Consider the following 19,774-nt stretch of genomic DNA (forward strand, 5'->3'; position numbering starts at 1 on the left):
GCTGCCTACCTTCTGTTTTGAATAAGTGATTCTCTTCCCCTTTTGCAAATGTAAAATAACCAATGTAAAAAATATTCAAAGCCAAATAATCTAAGAAATTTTTTTTTTTAAATCCCCAAAATTATCAATAAACTTTGAATAAAAATAATAAATAAAGAAAGAAAATCGGTATTAAAAAAACATAAACTTGCACAAAATCAAGGAATTTCTGGCATTTCTAAGAGAGTGCCAATTTACAATAGAGAGCATTTAACCTGACTAATAAAGTGAACATGAGGACAACAAATCTTAGTCTTAATGAAAAAAAAACTATAAATAGAAAATGATGTGAAGCTATAGAGGTTACATTATTTCTTGTATGGTTAAAAGTCTTGCTTAAGGATGCAATGAAATATAATCCAGCATCCGATTGTTGATGAAAAGATAAGTGCAAGCCAAATTGATATCATACTTTTCATTCTTGCTTGAAACCAATCAAATTTGGATCCAGGACATGAAACTTTGAGGAATGCATGAACATCACAAAATCACATTGTCTTCCATTATGAAATCGGTAGTCCGGGTCATAAATAGGTTTTAGAAAGAAATTAGGTGTTTCCAGAATCATAAGTAAAGATTCAATTTGAATGAGTTCCTGTTATAAGTAGCAGTAACACCCAGCGATAATGGACAGCAGAATATATGATATTTAAATACAGAGTTTAACATAACCAGAACTAGCTAACTTCATATTCTTTCCACATAAGCTCCCTGTTTCCACACAGGCTCCCTGTTTCCACATAGGCTCCCTGTTTCCACAGGCTCTCTGTTTCCACATAGGCTCCCTCTTTCCACATAGGCTCCCTGTTTTCACATAGACTCCCTGTTTCCACATATCTCTGTTCATCTAATCACCTGTATTACACATCACCTTCCAGTATCTCAAGATCTGAACATATAACCAATCCCCTTATCTTTTACTGTTACCCTCCAGCTACAACATACCACATTTCTCACTCAGCACTTACATCTCATTTGCATACGATATTGTGCATGCATGTGTACTTGCATTAACACCTGGGTGTGTGCATGTGTGTATCAATAACCACACATATATGCATGAAATTTTCCTGATGGAAATAGCTCCATGAATGGATAAATGTTAACCAAAAAGTCATTCAGTAAGTATAAGGTCTTTATTGAAATTTATTCCCAATTCTCTTATTGGGAATATTCTACAAACTGCAGCCAAACAGATTAGTAAAATTGTGCATCCACTGAAAAATAGAAGTGTGCATCAGCTGCAAAATGTGATTGTAGATAAATTGTAAAATGAAATTGTATCAGCATCTAAACTGAGGATTGTGATTTGTTTCTGAATGTTGCAAATGAGAAAAGTAATTGGAAAAGTTATATCAGAATGTGATGGAGGGAGAAACCAATGGAGATCTTCTTTGTTGTGAATATGATGATGATGATGATGATGATAGTAAATCCGCAACAAATATCAGGATTTAGTTTTAAATTCTAATCTCTGTCGTTTTAGTAGATTGTTCTGAAACAAGATATGGAATTGTTATCACATATTCACCGGTAGCTTTTACAAGATATTACTGTTTGGATTAGAAGCTGGTGGAATGGAGAGAAATGACAGAAGACGAAATGCCGTTCAGTATTTTGTTTCATCTCTCTACACTCAAATTCCATCAATGTTTGTTTTGTCTTTTACTTCCAATATCTCTAAAATACACTTCACTCATATATCAACTTTCTTTCAATTCATTTTGACTTCTCTTTCTAGCATTAACACATCGCTGCTGCAGGTCCCTAATCAAACATATCTATGAATAAAGACGTTACAAAGGAGACCCTCCTGTCTTTTTCCCCAGATACAGTGCACCCAGGACTACATTATCCCAATTATTTTATTCTTTTACTATTTTTAGTCATTGTACCATGGCCATGCTGGGGCATCTTTAACAGTTTTAGGAGACCATATTACTGCCTGGTACTAATTTTAAAAGTCTCTGTCAAACTTCTAAGTTACTGGACAAAACACATACAGGCAACAATGCACACAAAAAGACAGATGTGTGTGTGTGTATCTATCTATCTATCTATCTATCTATCTATCTATCTATCTATCTATCTATCTATCTATCTATCTATCTATCTATCTATCTATCTATCTATCTATTGGGTCATCCCATAAATAATGTGGTTTTTTTATACTTCATTTATTTTTCAAAATTAAGGTAAAGTTCTTTTTTAATCTAAAAGATACTTTCCTTCATTTTCTGCAATCCTCTTCCATCTATCTGGTAGACTTGCAAGGCTCCTTTTCCAAAATTCACTTGTCCATTTTGAAAAGTAATTTTCCAGTACTGATCTCACCTCATCTGCAGAATTCGTATTTTTGCCATCCAAATGATTTTGAAGACTGCAGAATAAATGATAATCAGGTGAGGCAATGTCTGACAAATATGGTGGGTGAGGCATCGTTTCCCATTCAAACTGCTCCAGCCTTTGGAATATCATCTTTGCTGTATGTGGCCAAGCATTATCCTGATGGAAGAACACCTTTTGTCCTGAAACCAAAGATGGTCATTTTTCTTCTAACACTGACTCAAGCCATCCAAGATGCTCACAGTAGATCTCCTTTGTTATCATTTGGTTTGAGTTCAAAAGTTCAAAGTAGACTAAAACTTTTATATCCCACCAAACAAATAACAACACCTTACGTGGGTGGAGACCTTCTTTAGCCTGGGGTGTCGGTGTTTCTCTTTACTCTACCCACTGTCTTCGGCACTTCACATTTTCATAGAGAACCCATTTCTTGTCTCCAGTCACTATTCGGTCCAAAAAGGTTCATTCATGAGATATGACAGCAAAGAAGGTCACACATTCACGCTCTGTGTGCAATTAGACTCGGAAAGTTTGTGAGGAACCCATCGATCCAATTTGCTGACTTTTCTGATGGCACACAGGTTTTGATGAATGGTTGAATGACCAAATCCAAGCTCCTCTGCTGGTTCCTCAACAGTTGCAATGGGATTTTGTCCCACCAGGGTTTGCAGGATGTCCTCATCGAGCTCAACAAATCTTCCAGGATGAGGCTCATCTTCTAGGCTTTAGTTTCAGCTCGGAATTTCTGGAACCACCATTGACACTGGCTTATGCTTATCGTCTGATCCCCATATACTGCATTAATATTCTTCGCACTTTCTGTTGCGTTGTGGCCTTTATTGAACTCATAAAGCAAAATATGCTGAATATGCTCCTTTGTCATTTCCATTATAGCTTTGAAAAGATAACTGTTAAAATTGAACTGCACTCTTCAAAACTTGCACTAAGAATAAAGACAAGGTAAAATTACTGCCTACTATTATAACAAGTTGATGCAGGTAGTTTATCTCATCCCACCCATATGTATATATATATATTATATATATATATATAATATATATATATATATATATTATATATATATATATATATATATATATATGTATATATATATATGTGTATATATATATATATATATATATATATAATATATATATATATATATATATATATATATATATGTATATATATATATATTTACTTAGAGCATGTGTTAACCTCATGAAGGGATGGTTTCATCCAAGGAAGTATTGGTATACCTAGTATTTTGGGGGTATGAATTTCCTTAAAATAATAAGTATATATAAAACATATAGTTTATATCCATTTAAAAGAAGAAAAATAAAATGAAGATCAGGAATTTAATCATTGTTTATAATTAACAGCAAATTGGTCATCTTCACTCATAGCCATTTCAATTAATACTCAATAAGCATTAAATTTACATTTTTGCGACATGAGAGTAATATCATCAGAGGAAAAAAAAGACATACATTTGGATGTTATATGTGTGTTGATGAATTCATTTTCGCAGACTGAGTGTTACGGTTTATGGATTGTATTGTTATATGCTCGGGTGAGGGGTTTACAGGTTGATTACAGATACATTAGAATAGGTGAATAAAATTAACACAATAAAAAAGGTAAACAGAGATGATAAAGGAAAGTTAAACATAAATAAGGTAAACTTATTGTTGATAAAGCAATGAAATATCCGTTTATAAAGTATGAATGAAATTATAAAAATCTATATATAATTGCGTGTACATATATATATATATATATATATATACCGGAGTAAACACATAAATGTGAAACAAGGTGGAAAAAAAGAGTACTCAAATACCAGTGGTAGAGTAATATGCTTTATTTAAAGCAGCAGAAAATTCAACAAAACCTGTTACTCTGAGTTTCATGTTCCTGTTCGTCGGACAGTTTTTGTTATATGCTATCTAGCAAAAACTGTCCGATGAACGGGAACGTGAAACTCAGAGTAACAGGTTTTGTTGAATTTTCTGCTGCTTTAAATAAAGTATATATATATATATATATTATTTATATATTATTTATAATATTAATTATATTTATATTATGTATATTTAAATCTATTACTTTTTTATATTTATATATATTATTTATATTTAATTCTTATTTACATTTGCAAATCACATATTGTACTTTCCTCTTTTTTTTAATGTATGAATGAGCTACTCCACGTTGGACACCAGACTGACGTTTAATCACTCTATAGAGTGCCTGAGTGGTGTCTGGAATGGGATAGCCTACCTCATGGGCAGGGAGAAGCTCTTTAACCTTGGTTGGTAATCTACCTAGGAGATGGAAATCTCCGAAATATAACCTGAGGTCTTGGAAGTTCCTGGTTTTGTCAATTTTCATGTCACACCGGTGAAAGTGTTCTTGGGCCAATAGGTGGGGGTAGTGCAATACAAGCTACGCCCATCAAAGATTATTCATCTGCACAGGTACTTCCTGTACACTGGATCTTGGTAAAATCATTGAATTTGTTGGTTGGCAGAAACCTAAAAATGCACTTGTAACTTACTCTTATATATATGTATCTATATATATATATTTCTTTACTACCCACAAGGGGCTAAACATAGAGGGGTCAAACAAGGACAGACAAAGGGATTAAGTCGATTACATCGACCCCAGTGCGAAACTGGTACTTTATTTATCGACCCCGAAAGGATGAAAGGAAAAGTCTACCTTGGCGGAATTTGAACTCAGAACGTAACGTCTGATGAAATACCGCTAAGCATTTCACCCGGTGCGCTAACGTTTCTGCCAGCTCGCCTTATATATATATATATATATATATATATATATATATAGGTATGTGTATGTGTGTGTGTGTATAAATACACTTATATATATACATATCTGTGTGTGTGTGTGTTTGGACATATGTGTGTGAATGTATGCATCTTTGTAAGAATAATAATGAAACTACACTAAGCTATAAGTATGGATAGTCCTGTCGCTTTGTGACTCACCTACAGTGCCATCACTGTTCATGGTGAAGCTGCAACTTGTGAAGTTTGTTGATGTTTCCTATTAACAAAACCACTCACCAGCTCTATGCTGCCAAACTCTGCTGGAGTAAAAATCCTTTACTTCGAAAAACAGGTAAGGTTAGTGCCTCTAAATTTCCTCCTAGTTAAGCCATGTCAGCATGAAAAAGCTGTCGAATGAAGGAATGAATGAATGAATGAATGAAATCATAGTACTTACTGTAATTGTTTAAGCTTTGCAATAAGTAAGTGACAAATTACTTAACATGCTATATAGCAAATAAATTAGCTGAATAATTAATTCTATATATGTAAACGATATTTCTCTATGATGTCTGACATAATTAATTTGATTTTTGTTTTGTTTTTCATTCTCAAGGCCACAAAACAGTGTGAGAATCACCAATTGGCACAAGATTGTTATTTTTATGGAGGATTTTTATTTTTCTGTGAGTTTGTCTTTCTATTACAAATATCTGTACACCTTACACATGTATCTATATGTATGTGTGTGTGTGTGTGTATGTATGTATGCATGTATGTATGTGTATGTATGTGTATCTATGTGTGTGTATATATATATATATATATATATATGTATGTATATGTATGTATGTATGTATGTAAGTATGAATGAATGTTTGTATGTATCTATAATATATATGAATATATAAATATACACACATACACAGGTGAATAGATAAGTGCAAAACAATGTGGAAAAAATAATACTTAAATACGAAAGGTAGAGTAACATGCTGAGTAACAATCTTGTGATAATTTTGTAGCTTTAATAAAAGGAGATATATCATCATCATCATCATCATTCAACGTCCGCTTTCCCTGTTGGCATGGGTTGGATGGTTTGACTGAGGTCTGGAGAGCCACTGGCTGCACCAGGCTCCAATCTGATTTGGCAGAGTTTCTACAGCTGGATGCCCCTTCCTAATGACAACGTCTCTGAGTGTGTAGTGGGTGCTTTTTACATGCCATCAGCACAGGGATATATATATATATATATATATATATATATACTGACTGACGGAGACATTAGACATATATATATACATAATATATGCATTTTTGTATAAATAGACATATGTAAGATATTATATATACATATACATATATATATATATATTATATATATATATAATATATATATATATAATATATATATATATACACAGCTATATATATATATATATCCATGAGTGTACATATACATAATTACATACACATATGCACATGCATATATATATATATATATATACACACATGTATATGCATTCATGGATATGGATATATACATGCATATACATATATATGTATACATGCATGTCCATACATATATGTATATGTATAGATATAAACACATACATACACATTTACACACACACACACACACATACACACATACACATGTATATACAATCTATTATTAGTCCGTATATCAACAGGTAGACATTTTACTGAATGATCTCATCAAAATGATTGAAACTTGCATCAAATCTAAGTGATTTGTTGAAAAGCATATAATTTGATAGCTACCTCTGTCTGATTTTTATACAAGATAAAAGATTTCTGAAAAAAAAAAAAAATATAGATATATATATATATATATATATATATATATACATAATACAAATTTGAAGTTTGGAAATTGTAATATTGTTATCTGTTATTTTTGTTGCTGTCGAAGAACAACAACAGATTTGATGCACCAACACAAAGCTTAGGGCAAAGTTTCTTTTTGCATCTTCTTTCTTTCTCTCTCCCCCACTCTCTCTCTCTCTCTCTCTCTCTCTCTCTCTCTCTCTCTCTGTTAGATGTGTATCTGTGCATGTGTGTGCGTGTGTGTATCCTGCATACTTTATCTTCCTCATATTTCTTAGAGTTCTATTTACATCTGTTTCTTACTGAATAATAACGAAATAGAAACTGCTGGTGACTAGAATGAAAATCATCTCTCTCTCTCTCTCCCTCTTTTTCTTTCTTTCTCTCCCTCTCTCACTCTTTTTCTCTCTTTCTCTCTCTCTCTCACTCTTTTTCTCTCTTTCTCTCTCTCTCTCTCTTTTCCTTCGTTTCATTTATTTTTTTATTTATTACATGGAATATTTTCATGCATTTTACATTTTGTGTTTTCTTTCACTTTTATTATTTCCTTTTTTTTTTAAAAAAAAAACAAACTAATTCTGTTTCTTTTATATTTATTTTAACTGTTTACATTATTTCATGATAAGTTGCAGTTGATAAATAGAGATATATATTTTGACAAGTGTTTGTCTGAAACACATCTGAATACTCTCACCTAGATTTCAGAACTCTTTGTTGATTCACCAAACAATAATAATATAGAGATAACACTAAGCTATTGATTTTGAAATAAAACTATTTGCAAATTGTATCTTTTGACTTCCAAAACTTTACCAAACTCAAGCAAGTTAAAGTGTGTCACTATATTTCCTTATTCTCATCTTTTACAATAAATTTAATACTTTTAAGTCAGTGCTAGCATTCCACAGTAAATGGTAAATTCCTGCTGAGGTGTGACTGTGGCCCAATTCTGTTCTTGCTTTTGTTTAGTTCTCTTGAAGATTTGAATCTTTTAAGACTATTGAAGGCTTGAGGAGAATGACACCTTGATATGGTCTATTCACCTGCAGGAATATAAGCAAATTGTCCATTTATAATCTATTTGCATTCCTGTAGATGAACACTGAGACAGAAATTCTAGGCAGTGTCCCTTCTAAGAAGAATTATATGAAGATCAAATGGAAATTGTAGTTAAGATACCCATGCCAGTGACACGTTAAAAGTACCATCCGAACGTGGCAGTTGCCAGCGCCGCCTGATTTGCATCCATGTTGGTGACACGTAAAAACACCAACCGATCATGGCCGTTTGCCAGCCTCATCTGGCCCCTATGCTGGTGGCATGTAAAAAGCACCCACTACACTCACGGAGTGGTTGGCATTAGGAAGGGCATCCAGCTGTAGAAACACTGCCATATCAGACTGGAGCCTGGTGCAGCCTCCTGGCTTCCCAGACCCCGGTCGAACCATCCAACCCATGCTAGCATGGAAAACGGATGTTAAACGATGATGATGATAATGATGATGATGATGAGTGGTGCATGCATCCAGTAATTGTAAATGAGAATGATGCAGTGGAATAGAAACCATTTGCAGACAAATCAGATAGAAGACAATATATCTGAAGGTTGTTTTTTTAAAAATCGTTTTAACTGGTTTACTGAAAATTCAAGGGTTGTGCCTAGGAACAGGTGAGATCAACATGATTAGCCTTTTGTTGTCATATTTCTGTTGAAATATATTGTCTTTGTGTTGGTTATTTTGGAATATAATGAAGAATTTTCTAAAACAATGCTATTATTAAGTTGGTGTTTGGAAAGTAAATTGACAGGAAATTTTGATGTGACTTTTAAGTTGGATCCTTTAAAACAGGAAGTTTGCATTGTGGAACCTGTGGCAGTCTCAAGCAGGTTGGTATCAAAGGGATTAATATTTCCTTTGAATAATTATAAGTTGATGCCTACAGCAGAGGAATATTAAGCAGGAAAAGTGAGGAAATATGAGCAGGAAAAGTAGTTGAGTTTTATTTATTCATTTGTTATTTATTTGTTCCATTTTCCTTCTTGTTTCTTGAAAGTTTATTCCGGCACTAATGCGACCATCTTTATCTCTTTCCCAACTACTCCCACTCACCCCAGCCATGTACCCACTTTTATAGTTAAGACAACTATACTTGCCACTGCATCATAATTTATCCTTTCAATACTTGCCACCTCCCCCTACAAATACTATCTTCCCCACCCTTAGTAGTAGGAGCTTTCTCCTTTTCCTCTCTCCCTGTTCTTTTTCTGCCTTGCAAGTTACTCAGCAACCTCTCTAACCCTGATGACATGAAAAAGCTAGCCAGAGAAACCATGCTGAAGCTTACACACAAGCTCGCCACAGCCCTGCAGCTCATTGGAGCCTGTCAACCGATCCCACCAATGCTGACATAGAAAACAGACGTTAAATGAAATTAATGATTGCTCCATCTTAAGAAGTACTGGACTGAATGTAGAGGCTATCATAAAGCTGGGAGTCAGGGAGGTGCTAAACAGGATTTGAGGAATGAGATGAAGAGAGAGAGATGAGCGAATGAAGAATTGGCCAACATAATAGCAATAAAAAAACCAGATGGGAGGAGGATGCATGTCTGTAAGTCATAGTGTAGGTCAGTATGTTACTAGTGACTTCATGCCACCCGCCTGAGTGGCCATTTTTTGAATATGGTTGGAGATGTATACATGTTTAGCAGTATTGGCAGCATTCTACAGTGAATCTAACCAGAGATTTATTAGGTTTTAATGACTGTTGAGAAAGAAGTGTTTTATGGGTCTGAAGAGGAGGACGTCTGATGACAATGTTTGCCAGGAGAGATTTTCAGGGTGGATGAGGTCAAGCATTTGTTGCTTAATCATAGAACCATGTCTGATCAGTAATTTAAAATTTGAACATCAGAATTACTACACCTCATCATTATCAGTTTCTCATGACTATTTCTTTTGTCTCTTTTAACCTGTGTTACATACAGCCACCCTAAAGACATATTTCCAGTTAATTCACTCTTTCATAATATCTTCTGTAAGGGCTCAAATATTTGGATTTGATCTCATCTCTTCATTTCCTCAGTCTTTCTCTTCCATTGATACCCTTCACTTATAACACATGGTACATCTTAACTCAGTGCTCATTGTACAAATGTACCACATGCCTACACTATCTTACATGTCTTTTTGACAATAATTCTTTTGAAATAGGTCAAAGGAGGAAGTGTTCATAACCTTCACAAAGCCCTCTCAGGTTGATGAAAGGGATGTAGCCACCACTCAACTGTTGTTATCATTGGGCCCTAATTTGCACTGATTCATCAGGCTTATGTAACAAAACTGAAAGATTTAAAGCACCAAACAAATGAGTGGAAGTGAGGAGACCATAGATAGGAAATCAAAGCATTTACTCCTAATTACAAGACCAAGTTTATAATATGAATTTTGACAACTTAGAAGAATCTGGTTTTAGATTGATCACTTTGAACCTTAAATTGCAACAACAGATACCAAACTTAATTCGCTAATCAATTCAGGCACAAAGGAAACGAAGTTCTAGATTAGTGTCGCTTATTTTAAGTTGTGTCTGTATTATTGAAGATATGGAGAGAGATATTCAAATCAATACAAATAGGAAGCACACTCCAGGAATAACGAAGAATTCTATGCCATTTACTTTTTTTTTTTCGTAAAAATGTATTCATATTTTCTTTTTAAATTTTGATATTTTCCTCAGTACAGGTTGAATAAATTTTAGCAGAGATAGAGCTTGCCTGTTTTAAACTATTTTAGCATGAAAATGCTATCAGTGCACATTTTTACTGCTAAGTAGACATAGCAGAATAAGCCTTATGTAAATAAATGTTGTGATACTTTAATTGTTCAAACTGCTGCATAGGGAGATTTCATTAAACATTTATACAACTTCAGATATTAAACTTATCTGGAAAATCAGAACTGTCATTTCTAGGAAACAAAAATGACAAAAAAAAAGAGACTTAAGAAGGAAATTAAACAGATTTAATACTGATTTCAAAATTCCAGTCGTGTTCTATATAAATTGATATTTTAAAATATTTATTGATACGCTACAGACATCAAAGGAGTGGGAAAACATTTAAATGAAACATATTCCTATATTTTGATAATGTTGATAATGACGATGATGAAGATGGCAATGATGGTGATAAACAAGAAGCATAACGAGTGAGAGGAGATTTAAGTTAGATGCGAAAAATAAATTATTTAACTTCAAATATTACTATTTTGAATCAGAAAAGATAAAGTTTTTAATTTTACTTTGAAATCCAAAAATGACCACACCATTCTAATAGATATTGACAGAGTGTTCATTAAATCTGTTATCAGTACTTTTCTTCTATTTTTTTTTTCTGCATAATTATGGCTTTCTGTTAATAGGAAAACTACACTGGAAACAAGAATGATATACTAGAATTATTTCTATGGAATTATTGTAAGAAATTTAATTAAAATGAACAATGAATCAGGATTAGATAATTTTAATTCTTGCATTTCTTCTTGGGTAATCAGTATATAAAGACAAAAGATGGGTGTTGTTCTTGTTTTTGAATAAATCCTGAACGACAATGGAAACACTTTATTGTAAAAACACACATATACATACATATATATATATATATATATATTATATAAATACTGCTAGATAAGGTCAGTTTATGGGATTACCCTGGATTTCATGTCCATAAAGAGCTAAGCTTTATGGTATATCATCAAATTCTAAAACCTGTTGGCTTAAGGCTTCTCTAAAATATGGATGAAGAAAGGACATCACAACTCAATGTCAACCACTGAAGATTGTCTCCCTTCAGTTACCAATTGCAAGTGACCCTGTTATCTTGTGGGTTCCAATATGCCATCAGGAGTTTTCTAAAATGCAAGCATGGTCTAGAGACCTCCATTCTAGAGCTATTAGGGTCGGCCAGCACCTTAGTTTCATAGACGACTCTCTTGGTTTCACAGTGGCCTCTCACTGGGCATCTGTTGTGGTCCCTGCTTGAGCATCCTGCCTCCACTTGTGGTCTAGGGGTGCTAACTAGAATACTCTCAATATTGGGGGCACAGCTAAAAGAGACCCTAAGGTTGTGCTTGCTGAAAATGCTTGCATACCTATGTGAATGTGTGAAATGTTTATCAACTTAAGGAATATCCTACATTCAGACACTTCTATGTTAAGAGAGAAGTGGTGGTGGTGGTGGGGGGGGGGGCTAACCAAATGATATTTATGTGACTCTTCCTTTTATGGATTTTGGGGCCCAGCATGTAGGAGATGCGGTCCCTAAATCCACTAGCAGCTAAGGCCTCATTATAGTAGGGGGCTGCTGCATCAAAAATCTCTTGGTTGGAGGAAAGGTTCACGATCCTCTTGCTAACACCCTTCACCAGGTTTTTGAACACAATGGGTGGGTGACAGGAGGCTGTGTTGATGTACGCTAACCTCTCATTTGGTTAGGGTAGGGCCTGTATGTACCAGAGCCTAAGACGAGTGACAAGTCTAAGACGTCCACAGTGACGAGCTTAGTCTCAATAGTAATTTTCAGTTCCATGGAGATCTTTGATTCAACAGCTCCCTACTATAATGAGGCCTTAGCTGCTAGCACATTTAGGGACTGCATCTCTTATATGCCGGGTTCCAACATCCATAGAAGGAAGCGTTGCAGAAATATCATATGGCTTGTCCCCCCCACTACGACGACGACGACCACGACGACGACCACCACCACCACTACCAGTTCTCTCTTAACTTAGAAATGGCTATAGGTAGGATATTCCTTAAGTTAATAGATAAACATTTCACACATTCGCATAGGTACACATGCCTCAGGGTTTCTTTTAGCTGTGTCCCTAATATTAAGAGCATTCTAGTTATCACCCCTAGACCACGAGTGGAGGCAGGATGTATCAAGAGAAAAGTTAAGCATAAAAGGAATTAGATGCAGTGTGCAAGAGATTGATAGTGGTGTTGGTGCCACATTAAAAGCACTGGTTCTGGTGCTACATGTAAACCACTCAGTACACTCTGTAAAGTAACTGGTGTTAGGAGAAGCATCCAGCCATACAAATCATGCCAGAACAGACAGTGGAGCTTGGTGTGTCCCACCCCACTCTAGCCTTACCAGCTCCTGTTAAGCCGTCCAACGCATACTCGCATGATGATGATGATGATATGCATACACAAAAACATATAGTGTTAGATTGTTCTTAATATTAAAATATTTCCATTATTCACGAAGTGAAAGAAAATAATTCAAAATAAGAAAGATGCCAAATAAATACTTTTGAGATTCTCACAGTGGTGGCCGTAACCTGGGAAGATTTTGTATTTGTGAATTAAGTTCTTTAAATTGTGCCATCTTACAATCAACAAAGCAGATTAATAGTCAGCTTAAGAACTGAAGAAATTTAAGATTAATTACAAGATATTTAAAAAAAAATAATCAGTTGGTTGGGATTTAGAATAATAAATTTCAGATTTTATTAAAACATGTCAAAATTTTTACCTCATAACATAAGAATAAAAGATATGAAAGAAAATTTAATCTGTGGATGATATTTTCTATCGTTGATTCTCTGAGAAGATGATTTTATATCTGACAATAACATTTCATTCAATTGTTTGCTCCTTCAAGCAAAGATATTGCCTTTAATTTCATATAATTATTCATGGAAGCTGAAAGAATATAATTAGAACAGAAATGTTTTTAATGATACAGATGAATAATTTTACATTTATAATCCACAAAGACACATTATAAGTGATAGAAGTGTATTCCCTTTTCTTCATCTTCATTAGGGACTTCAGTAAAAGAAGGTTTAGGCAAAATTGTGACAACTATTAATTTTTAATATGAAATGATTTTTTTTCTTCTTCTCTACAGGTAACATAACGACAAAATGTTGAGACAGTTTATTCTATTCTTAGTCTTTTTTCATGCAAACCCATTATTTTGTGCTGTTGCTTTTCAATTCATTTCCCCTAATTATGTATTTTGGTCCTGTTTTCCAAAATATATTTCTTCAGTAATTAGTCTGTCTTGATTAGAAATTTATGACACATTTCTGAATCTACAGCACAACAAATAAAAGCCTTAAGACCTGAACAATTAAAATATAATCAATAAAGGCAAAAAGAAAAAGAAAGTTTCTGGAATTTGTGATAGGTGGACAGAATAACCAAAGAATTTGGTCCTTGAAATGTGTTAAAACGTTTTGAGTGATGATTATTAAGAACACTTGAAATATCAATTATGTTCTCTTTGATAAACATGACCTTCAGAAGTAAACACAATTTGATAACTGCTGTACAATAAAATACGACTCAGTCAAAGAAATTACTAATGAGCAGATATGATCAAAAATACATACAAAAGGAAGAGCTCGATGAACAAACTGAAGTCAGTAGATACGGATCCAAGAGGCACCAAGTGCAAGCGTGTGATCACTTATTTAGAAGTGTAAGTGATCAAAGGGTAACAACGGATAGATAATAGCTGTACTGAAGTACACGTTTTTGTGAGTACGAAAAAGGTGAGAAATGCTGGGTTAAATCAGTAAGATTAAGAAGGAAAGATAATGCTTTCGCAGATGACTAAAAATAATTCTGACGATGGTGAGGATAATGATTGTAACAAGAAGACAACAAACATATTGATAGTATCGGCTTGTTGTGATGATGATGATGATGATGACGACAATGACGATGATGACGACGATGACGACGACGACAACAACAACGACAACAATTACGATGATGATGATGATGATGACGATGACGACGATGCTGATGCTGATGATAATGATGATGATGATAATGATGATAATGATGATGATGACGATGACAACAACGATGCTGATAGGAAAAGGAATTTTAAAATTCTGCTTGATCTTTGTTTGTTTCAAAGCTGCAACTTTTGTGACTAAAGGGTTGTTTAAGGTCATCGTTATGTCATAAAGATATCACAAAGAGATAATAACCAGAATTGTCTTGGTGAAGAGAATTGCTCTCCAGGAAGAAAAGAAGGAAAACCATCATTAACCACAAAACATTTAAAGAGAAGAAGACAAAGAAACAAATCAACAGAAGAGAACGGAAACCAAGAGAATACAATAGATCTTTATTAGTTATTAGTGACATGTTTAAATATTTTTCTTCTTGGCTGTCATTCATAAATGTGTATGGCTTGGTAACAGGAAATAATTTTTTAGTGCCAAATACAACGAAGAAACTTCATCAATGATGTTTTAGTGCTTCATGTGAATGTAGACCAAAGGTACTGGCACATCCCTGGCCACAGATGTGGGAGAAAGTTTTTGGTAGATTTGCTATAATGAATCTTACTCTCGCTTTTCCGTTCAATTTTTTTTCTTGTTTCATCTATGTGGCAGTTATTCCTTCCTTCAGAGTTCTTCACCATTGTTTGCTGTTTGCATACCATGTGTGTTTTTCCAGTTTCTATCTACCAAATTTTCCTGACAAGGAATTAGTGAACTTGTGGCAAAAGTAGAGGACACCAGACAATACCATCCACACTGTGGGAATGAACTCATCATCATGTGCTTCCAAAGTTTACTGCTTCACCATACAGTAAAAAAAACCCGCGTCCATGAATAGTTTCTCCTATAGCAATCATACTTGAGTTTTGTCAAATTGTAAATGCTCAACAAAGACCTCTGATAAGAATAAACAGTTTTGGCTATGTAAAGAATGAGATTATGATATCATGAAAGTTTATTTTATTTTATAAATCCATTAATCCTATTAGGTCACTGAAGCACCACTAAAGAATCATTCTTTATGGAATAATTCAAGAGAAAAGAGGTCAGTGATTTCTCATTCCTTTCTCAGATGTCAATGCATGTTAATGAAATATTGGCTTCAAAATTTGGCAGAAGACCAACTATTTCAGGTGAGAAGTAAGTCAATTACATCAGCCCCAGTGATTAACTGGTACTTAGTATATCAACCTCGAAAGGATGAAAAGCAAATTTGACCTCAGCGGGATGTGAACTCAGAATGCAAAGCTGGATGAAAAGCTGCAAAACATTTTGCTCAGCTTGCTAACAGTTCTGCTAGCTCAGCATCTTGCATTAATGATACAATAGCTAACATCAAAGTGCTGTCAAATTTGTAGTTTTTCAGTCTTTCACAGGAGAATAGATTAATACCTATGACCTTATTATAACCTTCTAGACTGATAATGCTGATAAGATTGAAGTTTATTTTGATTATCTGGAGGTTAGTAGCTGTAGGAAAACAAAATGATGTGTGTGGAGAGCATCTGAAAGGTTTTGGAATAGAATTATTTAGCAAAGTGTTTGGTAGCAGTATCTGAGTAGTGGGATGCAGTAAAGAGAAGATGGCCCCATAGATTCGGCCTGAGCACAAGAAATACTCTGCTCCCTTTCAGAGAAATGAGTAACTATTGAGAGTGAACAAACTGAACTAATCAGGGTTGTGTGTGCCATGTCCCATGAACACACTGCAATGATGAGGAGTAGAATGTGAAGTTTCAACCTCTTGGCTGATAATTGAATGCCTAGTCACTTTTATCGTTAGTATTTTCATTAAAAGTTACAGACAACTGGGAAACCTAGGATCTGTAAAGAATATAATATATTTTTGATGGGTACAGATCAAAGAGAAATACATACCAAGGGCGAGCAGCAAGGTGGATATGGAAGAGTACAAAGTAAGTTTTACTGTTGTTGTTGATTTTGTTTGAAACAATTTTTGGTTTGGTTTCTGACTTAATCCTGGAACAGTGATCCATGAGCCTCAGGGACTAGCAGGAGAAAGAATGGATGTTATTCTCAGGCAGCTGATCTAACCTGAATACTTGCAACAGAGTAATCTCTGCTAAAGATACCCAAAAGGTAGGTAATGATGTTAAGTCAAACACTGGATTGCATCTATGATCCAAGATTGGTCTTCCACATAGTTTCCAACAGCCAAATGTTATTCCAATGTTATTTGTCAAACTATGGCTAAGATGTCAGATAGTGGCATCAAACAGGAAACTACACAGTTCTGAAGAAAAGTTTACATTATTTTCCAAAACAGAAACCAAATTTTCTTTAGGAATATCAGAAACTGCTAATTCCCAAATGTTCTATTTACACCCATTTTTACTGCTGTGAGATGAGAATTGCTTACTTTCAGTGCTGCAACATCCTTCCATCTGTGTCAGAGAACAATGGGAAAGTGTTAAACTATTGCTTCATATACCTCTTCCTTCAATGTAATTTTAACTGGAATCTTGCAGAGTATTGTTATGAATGTCTTTGACATAGCTTCAGTCCTTTAAACCTGAAGCTGTTTCAACATCTAGTCCTAAATCAGTACAGAAAGAGCAGAAATTTTGACAATATATAGAGTGAGGACACTTTGTAGATTTGCATAGTTTTCAATGTCAAATGTTTGAACCAACTATTCTGGGTATCCATTTTTTCATATCTCACCATTCTTCATTTCAGGAAGCAGAATCGTAAAGCTTTGAACCTCATAGAATAGTTTAGCTTCATAGAGAAGCAATCCTTTAGTTGAAGAGCTGTGGAATTGTCTTCAGTCCTGTAATAAAATTGATGCCGTAATTTGAACCGACATTCCAGATCCCCAACAAGTGTCTTCTGCAGGAATATGAATTTCCCTTCTCTTATACAAAGTCCTTTCAGAATTTATTTAATGGGTTAGCCACACATTATTGCCATGTTAGTATTTGTGCATGAAATGATGCATTATAATTTCCAGGTAATACAAGTTCTGATATTGTGATATCTTCTTGCTCAGTGTCTTCAGCTGCAATGTGGCTTATATTAGAAGTAGAATGGCTAAAGGAATATGATACTGGCCTAATGGATCATGTGTCTTCAATTCAAATCCATTGCATTTCACTTGATAGTGTATTTGGACAGTATACTTAATATTTCGTACATTAGTTTTCCTAGCTGTCACAATCAGAATCTTATTGGGGCTAGACATGTATCATATTCGAGAGGAAGCTTATCACTCATTTCCTGTAAGTCATAAGCACTGGGCTTAAGAGACGTTTGCATAATTTCTGTGGTAAGTACACGCACTCACACTCACACACGCATCCACACACACACACACACACACACACACACACACAGAAGTCTGAAATATTTGCTTCCTTGAAGATGAAAATTTCTTATAAAAAGACATAAAAAGACCATAATATCCATTTCCTCCATTCTTATAAATACAGGGTTTGGGGTGGGGTTGGGGGGGGGGTGTTCAAAAGAAATAATGTCCATGAAATTAATATTTCATCAGATTCTCTGAGGGACTGGTTTTGTTACCAAAAACATCATAATAATAAGGCTTCCCACTGACAAACAAGAGTTAAGGGCTGCAATTCTATATCCACAACGAGAGTTCAATTGATAAACCTTGTGATCATATCTTATTTCAGAGGGTCTCTTTCTCTTTCTCTCTCTCTCTCTCTTTCTTTTTCTCTCTCTCTCTCTTTCTCTCTCTCTCTCTTGTCTGCTTCTCACCCTTTCTATTGGGCTACCTATTCGTTTCTGTCTACATGTGTGTGTGTACACGTGCCTGTCTATCAATATGTCTATCAATCTGTCTGTCTGTCTGTCTGTGTGTCTGAGTCTCCCAGGCTGCCTATCTGTCTGGTTCTTTGTCCTGATGGGTCTCAACCTACTTTAAACAATAATTTCCCCTAAGGTCCCATAAAAATAGAATAAAGATATGCTTAGATTAATAGCTTAATGGTTCTGGAAGGTTTATTCATTATATTTTTTTTTGTATTTTTATTGTTTCTAACAATGTCCTTATGCAACAAAATCATGATTGTTTCACTGAAAATTAATGATCTATATAGACTGCTTTTATTACTCCCTAATATTTACAGAATTCATCTTTATATTATTCTCCCATTTTATTGTCTTTTATTTATTAATTTACACATACACACACACACACACACACACACACACACACACACACACATACACACACACACACATCACATCACATACTCATCTACATACACAAATACATGTATATACGTACAAAAACCCTCCCTATACATGTGTGTTCATATATGCTTATGCGTATATAGTTATTTTTTTATGGGGGTGAAAAAAAAAAATGAAGAAATAGATTGAAAGAAAAATTTCAAGAGGTATTTGAGGTAAATTGAATGTTCTTGGAATTTTCCCAAACCATTAATTATAGAAATATTGCTTGAACTTGCTTGAGTTTAATACATTTTTTATGACCTCATTATGTTTAACAAGAGATGTTTCTCACAATGGGATGAACCATTTCAATAGACAGAAAACTTTCACAGAATTTTCTTCCATTTCCCCTCTACTCAGTTTAAGAACAGGATATTCATTATATAAACTTTTTTTTTTTATATCTGTAGACTTTGGATTTCTTTCATATTATGAACTGTGAATTTTACGGTAGATTTTAAATCTATATTTCATATGCCAACTATCTTACCATTATTCTTGTGCTTATTATTCTTGAAGTGATAGGCTGGTGGAGTGGCAGACATAGTAGAGTGACAACTAAATTGCCTTACAGTGCTTTAGTTACATCTCTTTATATTATGAGTTCAATTTCTGCTTCAAATTAACTTTGCTATTCATTTTCCAGCTAACAATAATAATCCTTTACGGAGATGTACTTGCATAGCAAGTGATTTGA

This window comes from Octopus sinensis, linkage group LG8, assembly GCF_006345805.1.
Source record: "Octopus sinensis linkage group LG8, ASM634580v1, whole genome shotgun sequence".
NCBI classification, from domain to species: Eukaryota; Metazoa; Mollusca; class Cephalopoda; order Octopoda; family Octopodidae; genus Octopus; species Octopus sinensis.